The sequence below is a fragment of the Phoca vitulina genome, unplaced genomic scaffold (genome assembly GCF_004348235.1).
Source record: "Phoca vitulina isolate PV1807 unplaced genomic scaffold, GSC_HSeal_1.0 scaffold23, whole genome shotgun sequence".
Lineage (NCBI taxonomy): Eukaryota > Metazoa > Chordata > Mammalia > Carnivora > Phocidae > Phoca > Phoca vitulina.
The window spans coordinates 808,867-818,423 of NW_022589726.1; positions in this window are offsets into that span (position 1 = coordinate 808,867).

Genomic DNA, 9,557 nt, shown 5'->3' on the forward strand with positions numbered 1-9,557 from the left:
TCAGAACAAGCATCATATAAAAGAGGCCTAGGTGATTCTGATTGATCAGCCAGGTCTGAGAATCACTGAACATAGAATTTAGATCAATGAAAAAGTCCAGGTTTTAGAGCTCTCAAATAATCTACAACTTACCTGATACGTCTGAGAAATGGCTTTTGTATTTTATTACATGTTAAAATTAACACTCTTCGAATTCACTTGGAAGTAACCTCTTATCTAGACCCTTATATCCAATGTTCTGAAGCCTGGGTTGGGTCCCAGCATATCTCTACATTAAGCTTCCCTTTTTTATTCACACACTGAGGACCAGCACATCTTCATTGCTTCATACTTTCTGAAAGCATTTTTTTTTCCTTTTACTAAAAGCTAAAAGATGTTTTCCTTGTTCCTCCTCATTTATTTCCTAAAATGATCTAGTAGAAGTTCCAGCCCCTCTGTTCATGATCCTCACACAAGCTCACAAAGAGGTTTTTGCGAGGTTACTGTCTCCTGGCTTTATCTTTCTGCTCAGTCTCAATATTAGCACAATTACTATCATTTTAAATTTAGATAGGTGAGTTTATATCTAGCCACATTGGAGTAACTTATCAGTCTACATATAACTTGGAACAGAGAAATTAAGGGTAAAATAAAACGATAAGGCAGAAACAGCAAAAAACAAAATAGCTAATCTTTTCTGAATGTTTGAAATAGGACTGCACATTTGCTTTAAAAACAACTCTTACATTGCCAATGGAAAGTGAATCTTATATCTGATTACTAATATACAGTGTAAAAACTAAGAGCTTTAAGCTCTTAAAAATATTATAGTAGAATTTAGTATTTAATCCCCTTTTAGTTATAAAGTGAAATGGTTTTCTATTGACCAAATTTAAGTTGTGAGTGTTTCTCCTGGAACTTGGGTTTTTGTGGCTATTGCAACATGGGGTGTAGTGAACCTATCGTTCCATAAGGTGGCATCAACCCACCAGAGTGAGCAGGGACACCACAGATCATATTTCAGGTGACCTTGGACCCTGAGCTTGCATTTTTCCTCAAGTTGTTCTATGCAAGGGAGAAATTCCAAGATATTTTAAAAGGTTCCTTCAGATCTATTATCTATTGACTTACAAAAAGAAAATCTCAAATGAATCCAAATTTGTGTTCTTCTGAAGAGCCTAAAGTTCAAGTGTACAGTTGAAGCTTATCTGAATCTCCAGTCTTCCCCGGCCTGCATACTTGGGCTTGAAATCCTGCCAGGAACTCTATGCTTCTGGGATTTCTGACATTTCAACTTTTGGGTTACAGTCAAACATACAGTCACACGTACCATGCAGATAATGATTTTCTTAGTTTTCTAATGCAACAAAGAAATGTGGGAAATGGAGAAACATGTAAGATATTTAGTATTTGATTTTTTTTGGTTTTTTACACATTGAACCAAATCTTATTGTTTTTTAAAGATTTTTTATTTATTTATTTGACAGAGAGAGAGAGACAGCGAGAGAGGGAACACAGCAGGGGGAGTGGGAGAGGGAGAAGCAGGCTTCCTGCTGAGCAGAGAGCCCGATGTGTGGGACTGGATACCAGGACCCTGGGATCATGATCCGAGCTGAAGGCAGACGCTTAATGACTGAGCCACCCAGGCGCTCCTGAGCTAAATCTTATTTAAAAATAAAAATAGGGCGCCAACTGAGCTACCCAGGTGCCCCTGAACTAAATCTTATTTAAAAATAAAGAGAGGGTGCCTGGGTGGCTCAGTTGTTAAGAGTCTGCCTTCGGCTCAGGTCATGATCCCAGGATTCTGAGATCGAGGCCCACGTCGGGCTCTCTGCTAGGCGGGGAGCCTGCTTCTCCCTCTCCTATTCCCCCTGCTTGTGTTCCCTCTCTCACTCTGTCTCTCTCCGTCAAATAAATAAATAAAATCTTAAAAAAATAAAGTAAAAAATAAATAAATAAAAATAAATGGTGCTCTTTGAATTGTTTCTGTAGCAAAATAAAAGACTCAAAAATACAGAATTTAAAAAAATCAAATAAAAATGAAATTGAGCTGTATAATCCTCATGTGATAAAGGGGAGGGATTGAACTAGTTTATTAATAATAAATGAAAGGGAGAGAGAAAAGAATACACTTGGTTCAACAATTGCTTTTTAGTGAATGTTAATATTGTAATTTATTGATGAATGTTAACCAGCTCACATAACGAGAAAAACAAGTGATTTTATTCCATATATCATTAAAATACCATGCACTACATCCTGCCAATATAAATGCATTTACATTCCCAGTTATTTCAAAAGGTCATTTTAAAGAACATTGTTATAATTAAATATGAAGAAACCTGTTTACTTCTCAACTCCTAGTACCAGTTATCTCTGAAGAGGTTCTTATAATATGAGAAATAATGACCCAATATTGCAATAAGGGCAAGCCTTAAGCAGTTTTCTCAACTCTGTTTTTTACCAGTTTGGTGAGATTATATAAGTCATTTAATCTCCCTACATGCAGATTCAGAATTGACTCCCCATTCTTACTTTACAGCAATGTTAGAAGGATTAATTGGATAATGAATCTAAAGGCTCTAGGCTCAGTAAAGGAAGACACAAATGCAATGTATTATTTGCCAGTGAAGGAAGACAATGAGAAAGCACTTTCCCTACTAATCAGAATTATTCCTACCGAGAGAGTGAATGTTAGCAAGTAAATTAAGACTATTTTTGATAGAATTTCTAATCTCAGATATCCTAGGGCAGCAAGTAAGGAGAGCAAACATGGCTCTCAGACAATTTAAACACATTCTCTTAAGAAAATGGGGCCACTTCAAAGGCATAATAGAAAAGATTTCATAAAGTCATCAAACCACAAACTTTGAGATAGTTGGACTAGACCTAAATAAAAGACATATGTTCAATAAATTTAAAAAATAGTAATTCAAATGAAGGTGTTTTCTTGCATTCCTTTTCTGTGATTTTCTTAGAACACAGACCACACCATGGTAAATGATTTAAAAAATAAAGTAATAAAAATCTATCCTATATAGATTAGCAGCATGAAATATAATTCCCAGAATTCATGATACATGTGAATACCTGTGAGTTTCTGTAAGAATGCAGGCATCAAGGAGTTGTTTAATGACTGAGCCACCCAGGCGCCCCAAGGAGTTGTTTAAATAGAACTGGATTGGGAATAAGATTACCCGAGGCTGCCCTTTTTTGATACTGTCTCCTTAGGATATTTTGCCCTTAAATTAAATTTTTGCAGTGAGAGGTCTGCATTATATCTAAGTTATTTTCCAGCTGAAAGGTAAAACAGTTACAATTTTCACCTGAGTTTAAATCTCAATAAGAGTTATTTTCCTGATCAATAAAAATGAAAGCAACTGACTTTGGTCCAGGTGTAGGATCTCCCAGTGTGCCAGGTTTCCCTAAATTGGGAATGATGAGGATTAATGAATACACCACTATATCAGAGTCATACCCCACTCAGACTTGGTTTGAATTTAGCCATCTTCAGGTGTGAAAACAGATTTGAGGCAGGATTTCTGAAATTTGTTCTATGAAACAAAAACTCTCATCTTGGCAATCTTTTCACAGTAGTTTGTGAAAATGGTTAATGCATATAAAGCAGAGTTCTTAATACCCGACACTACCTCACATTATCTTCAAATAGATCACCTGGTTTATGAATTTGAAGCTTTAGCAATCATTTGTCAACCTCCTTCCATCAGTATGATCGATGGCATTGTGGTTAACCTGTGTTCCTGTTTTGTTATTGGATTGTAGCAATTATCTTGGTCTTTTAATTATAAGTCCCAATCAAAAGATCTCATTTCTTCTGAGGAAACTCAAAGCCTTTTCTTAGACAAATAATTAATTTAGTTTTAGAACATATTAGATATACTCCCAGAAAGCTGATGATCTGTGGTTATCAAGACAAAAACAAATAAACAAACAAACAACACATATTGCAAATACTCTAATAAATCATGTTATTTATCAACTAATAAATTCTATATGAATAGTAATCAAATTAGCTAATAAGCCAACCATGTATCATATAGCTCATTATAACGGCGTACTTTAAAAATTGATGGTAAATTTTAAGTTGTCTTATAATACATGCAATTTCTTATTATATTAATATTTGTTCAGCAGCTAAATCTAATTTTAAAGTTTTCAGAAAGTAATCAATGAAACAGAGAAACGTTTTGAATTAATTTCATGATATCACATATATTTTGGGGGGATTGAGGTAATACTTTCCTTATTTTTTTCCAAGTTTAATGTGTCAAACTATTTGTGGAAATAATGAAAAAAAAAGATTTATCATAAATGCTCATTTTAAATCAGAGATGATATTTTTAGATCTTTACTGAACTCATTGCAAATTTATCTATTTTTCATATGTAAATTATTGTTCTAAACAAGGTTGGAAACCTGTTATTTCTTTCAAGACCGAATTCTGTTACTTTGAAAAATCTACCACAAGGTGGCAAGCCAAGAGAGGTTTTAAAACTGTAATCCTGGAAAGTAATTTGTGGGGTGAGAGCTTCAAGGCAGGTTCATTTGAAGAGTCACCACACACCTGACATGTCAGTGGCCAAACCAGTACGTAAAAGTTGATGTACGCTCCAATTAAAAATCATAATTATCCATAAAGGAAAGGCAGCAGGCTATGAAACCAAATGCTCTGGCATTGAGCCAGATATCTTAGATCTATCTTGGTTCTAACAGTATAAAGCCTGGTAATCAAGTTAACTCTTTGTGTCGAGGTATTTTATTTCTTTGTGCCAACCTAGCAGTGATTTTGTATATAGTAATGAAAAATAGCTGTCTGTAGCATTTCAGCTCCAGCTACCTCCAAGAGTCTAGGGGAATAAGCAGTACTAAAAGGAGCTTTCAGTTTAAAGCAGTTCAATTCAATTTACCTCACCTAAACTCCACTCTCAGAGACCAACCAGGCAAGAGCATTGTGCTGAAGAATACACAGATAAACAAAATGCACATCTTTGGCCTCAAAGAAACAAACAAAAGCATAGGACACAAGGGAAGGAAATTTACAGAAATTTCATCGCTAATAAAATTGAAAATGTACACACATAAATAAATAGAAATATCCAAAGTGGTTAGACTAGCTAACAAGTAACCTTTAACATTTATATACCTTACATTTGATACAGAGTGTATTTAGTTTGGTAATAATTTATTAAGAAGTCCATAATATTGATATGTTGTGTACCATGTTTATCATGGCTTTATCATTCACTGAAAACAGGGCAGTATATGTTTCTTTCTTTTACAGATTTAGTTTTTTTAAATACTGAAACCAATCTCACAATTTTTGCTTAGAAAGCAAATTAATCCAGAACTAAACGTTAAGCTCTGGTCCTCAGCATACTGAATGGGCAATGGTTTATTTGAAAACAAAGGTCACTTCTTCCTTTCACATTTATTTATTTATTTATGTATATATGTATGTATGTATTATTTATTTATTTATTTCCAGTGTCCTGCAAATAGTGGGGGCTTGCTCAATGTCACTTTGTATATTTATGTACTCTAGAGGGATTTAGTAATATGGATCAATAACCGGGCAATTAGAACACAACTTTATGTTTCTAGTATTATATGTGATTTCTGTTACTAATTTAGTAAGCCTCATTGCATTTTCTCAAGAAATAATTTAAAAATATACACTTGAAATTCTAATTTGTAAATTAAATAAAAGGCTGGAAGCTACAAATGCCAAATTTTTATATCAGATTAGCAGCTAAGAACTTTGCTGAATAATTACTTGTTTTATGTGTGCTAGAAACTGCAGTAAATGTACATTCAACATTTACCCAACCAGCATCTCTTGTACCTGATAAATTCGTTTTTATGCATAATCAAGTTATCCTTTTGTTATCTCTTTCTCTCCTTTCCTATTTATAATTGATCAAATGGGCCCCTATTAGTATTATTTTGATATCAGTTTTTAAATGAATGCAGACTTTCTTAGCTGTGGTCTGGTGAAGTTATCTTTAGAAATTTTCAACCAGGGGCAATTTTACCACACAGGAGACATTCAGCAATGTCTGGAGACATTTTTATTGTCATTGTAGGGGAGGGAATTGCTCCTGGCATTTAGTAAATAGAGGCTGGAATGCTACTAAACATCCTACAATGCACCAGACAGCCCCACACAACAAAGATGTCCACAGTGCTGAAGCTAAGAAATCTGTTATTTTAAACCTTATATTCAAAGTTGGATATATATATATGTATTTGCACTTTTTAAATGAAGAAAGTCTATGGCTTTCATCTGTTATTAGAAGGGTTCCTGATATCAAAAACTACATTGAAAAGTTACACATGATTTTACTACCCAATTTATATTCTGTTCAGTTTAGTTTTAAAATTGGCATTTATTGAGTCTCTTTGTTTAGCAATGAATAAGTCATTTTTGCACTAATGAGTTACTAAACAAGAAAAATATAATAAAAATGGCACAATAAAGCTATATATTAATGATAAGGGCAACTTTATATAAGAGGAGTGGGGGCATAAAGAACTCTTCTCATTTTTTTCTGTATATTGAAAACTGCTCTAAAAAAAGTCTTAATTTTTTTTTTTTTTAAATGCAATGTGATGTATGCAATAATAGCAATGAGACAAGCAAGGACAGAACAGGAGGTGACACCTTCGCACTTGAGCAGGCACAATCGGAAGGAGAGGCACCTACAGAGAAGAAAGGTCACAGACATGTTCCACAATATAAATTATTCATTTGAAGCGGAACATTTTCTGGGGATTTTTCACTGGTATAATTAATAGATACTTTTAAGTCTGGGGCTTCCTGGTACTCGCACACCCTGCCTTCCTTTCCAATTTCTGCAGCTAGATTGATCTTATATTCCTTTTCCTATGCACATTTGTGGTTCCTATACTGGGTTACTGTCATATATCCTTTTCTCTCATAACAACTATATCATTCTTTTTTCCCCTATTTTTGTTATTCTAGCAAGACTTCCTATTTCTTCTCTTGAATCTTCCAACTGCCAACTCCATTTATAATGTTGGTTTGGAATATCCTAATTCCAGGAGTGGATGAAGGAGAATTTCAAAGAACCTATAAAAATCCAGTTACATTCTTCTCTCACTCAACAAATTTAAGAAAAATCTTGGAATCATTCTTTGAATGATCTTCTTACTTTGTAATACTTAAGATACGCCCAGGGCAAGAAATTTAAATCTGGCTTTAACTTCTAGCCATTGCTCTTGTAGACTTGCATATCTTCTTTTTATTGTTGTTGATGTATGTAGGATTGGCTTTTTTCTATTAATGAAGTACAAACATTTATGATTTTAGGTTTGGGCTTTCAGAAGAAAAGCAGGCAGAACAGGCCTTTGGCCTGTATTTATTCTTATCAATTCACCCTTTTACTACAGAAAAAAGTAGTCCTACTTACATTCCAGGTTCACTCCATGGATTTTAACACTGGAGTTTGGGGAGAAGTCTCAGATAGGGATGCAAGCCATCCTTGCCTTGCATTGCCTCCTAAAGATATTGTTGGAAAAATATAATTAAAAATAAAAACTCCTCCCAACCCAGAAAACCTCTCCACAAAGGTAGAAGAGAAAAAAAGAGTCTTATTATTGAATAGGAATTCAAGCAGAATGCAGTGCACATCACAGAAAATCCGCTAAAGAAATTGCAAATACATAAAGAAATCTTACCTTTTATATAGCCAAGCAAATACAACTCATTACAAACATATTCTTAAAATAATCAATAAACAAACTAGTCTTCAAGTAAGGGACTTGACATCGCCATTTGTCATATATAGTTCATCCTAAATTGACTTGTTAATTGGTGCAGCCTCCTGTTTTTGCTAATTGCCTATATTTAAAAAAATCTTATATCCTTACCATCAGAGAGGTAAGTTTTCAATTTGGAGCCAGGAGCCAGCTGACGTCAGGCCTCCAAGCCCTCAGAAAAGTGGGAGATAGGGTGCGGCCTTCCTTGATTACATTTCAAAGAGATGGTTTCAGTCCTCAAGAAATATTCTTGGGTTGCAAAACTGGTAAAAGACTTATTTAGCCTTTAAAAACATTTATATACATATCAAAGGGGTAGGGAAAGGATTCACAATTACATGTTTTCTAGAGTAAATGCTTTAAGAAAAAGGTGTGTGTGTGCCTGTGTGTGTGGGGGGGGTGTCCCTTTTGCACCAAGGAAAATTAAACTTTTTCTATTTCGATTTGTATTTGCCTTACAGCCTATGGTTCACCTGTGATTCAAAAGTGTACAGTATTCTCTTGTGGGATTATCAGCTGATTTCGATTTTATTTTAATACACAAATATGTGCACACACATTTATGTTTATTTGTAACTATCAATCATATCCAAATTTGATAAGTCTTATGCCTGTTTATAAAAATTTCTGTTAGTTATGTTTCTTAATTTCATATACTGTAAGGAACCATTATATAAATATTTGTAACAAAATTTATGTTAAACTCTCTGGATAGAAAAAAATCCCACTAAATTGTATTTCTTTTTTTTTTTTTTTAAGATTTTATTTATTTGACAGAGAGACAGAGAGTATAGATAGGCAGAATGGCAGGCAGAGGGAGAAGCAGGCTCTCCACGGAGCAGGGAGCCCAACGCAGGGCTTGATCTCAGGACCTTGGGATCATGACCTAAGCCGAAGGCAGACGCTTAACCGACTGAGCCACCCAGGCGCCCCCACTACATTTTATTTCTTAAACTGAAAAATTAAAGAAGGGAAGAGTCAAAACAGATTTAAGTAAAAATTAGATCTTGCCCTTATACATAAATTGCTTTAAAAGTTTTTTTTTCTTGTATTGGTATTGCCTGGAATACTGATGTTAGAATGGGGATCTCAGCATCTACTCCTAGTCTACTGATTCTATTTTTTAACAGCTATTCATACTTAAAAGTCCAAATCAAAAAGAAAAAAAAAAGAAAGAAAAATCATGTCTGTTCCCTACATAATGTATTTAATTCTATGTACGATGAAAATCCACCCTACTTTCCTCCAGTACTGAGAGTCCCAAAGTATCATTAATTATTGTTTCAAATCTCTGGGTGATATTCATTTCTTTTATTGTTTAGTCATCTCACTTTCATATTCTATAAAGTATAAATTACATTTTAACACTAATTACCAACTCCTTATATAAAACAGAAGGGATAAGTAAAGGAAGAAGATAGTTAATACTAAGTACACACACGAGCATGTGCACACACACAGGAAAGAGAATAAGGAAGGAAGATAAGTATATAATATCCTCCTTTTTGAATTAGTAAGAAGGTCATGGGTCTTATTTATAATTTCCTTCCTCCAATACTCCTTCCATGTTCCCTTTATTCCTTCCGCATCTCAGATGGATGCTCTTCTTTTCTTGGTGAAATGATTCAAACTTTCATTCCTGGAGATTCTAACCCTTTGGTGATCCTGATCTTACCCATGTTCTTTTTCTGTAGTGTTTCATTAAATTTATCACTGGCTGTAATAATACTCTGAAGTGCTCCAGAGGATCTTCTGGGACCTAGGGATTCAGGGGAACA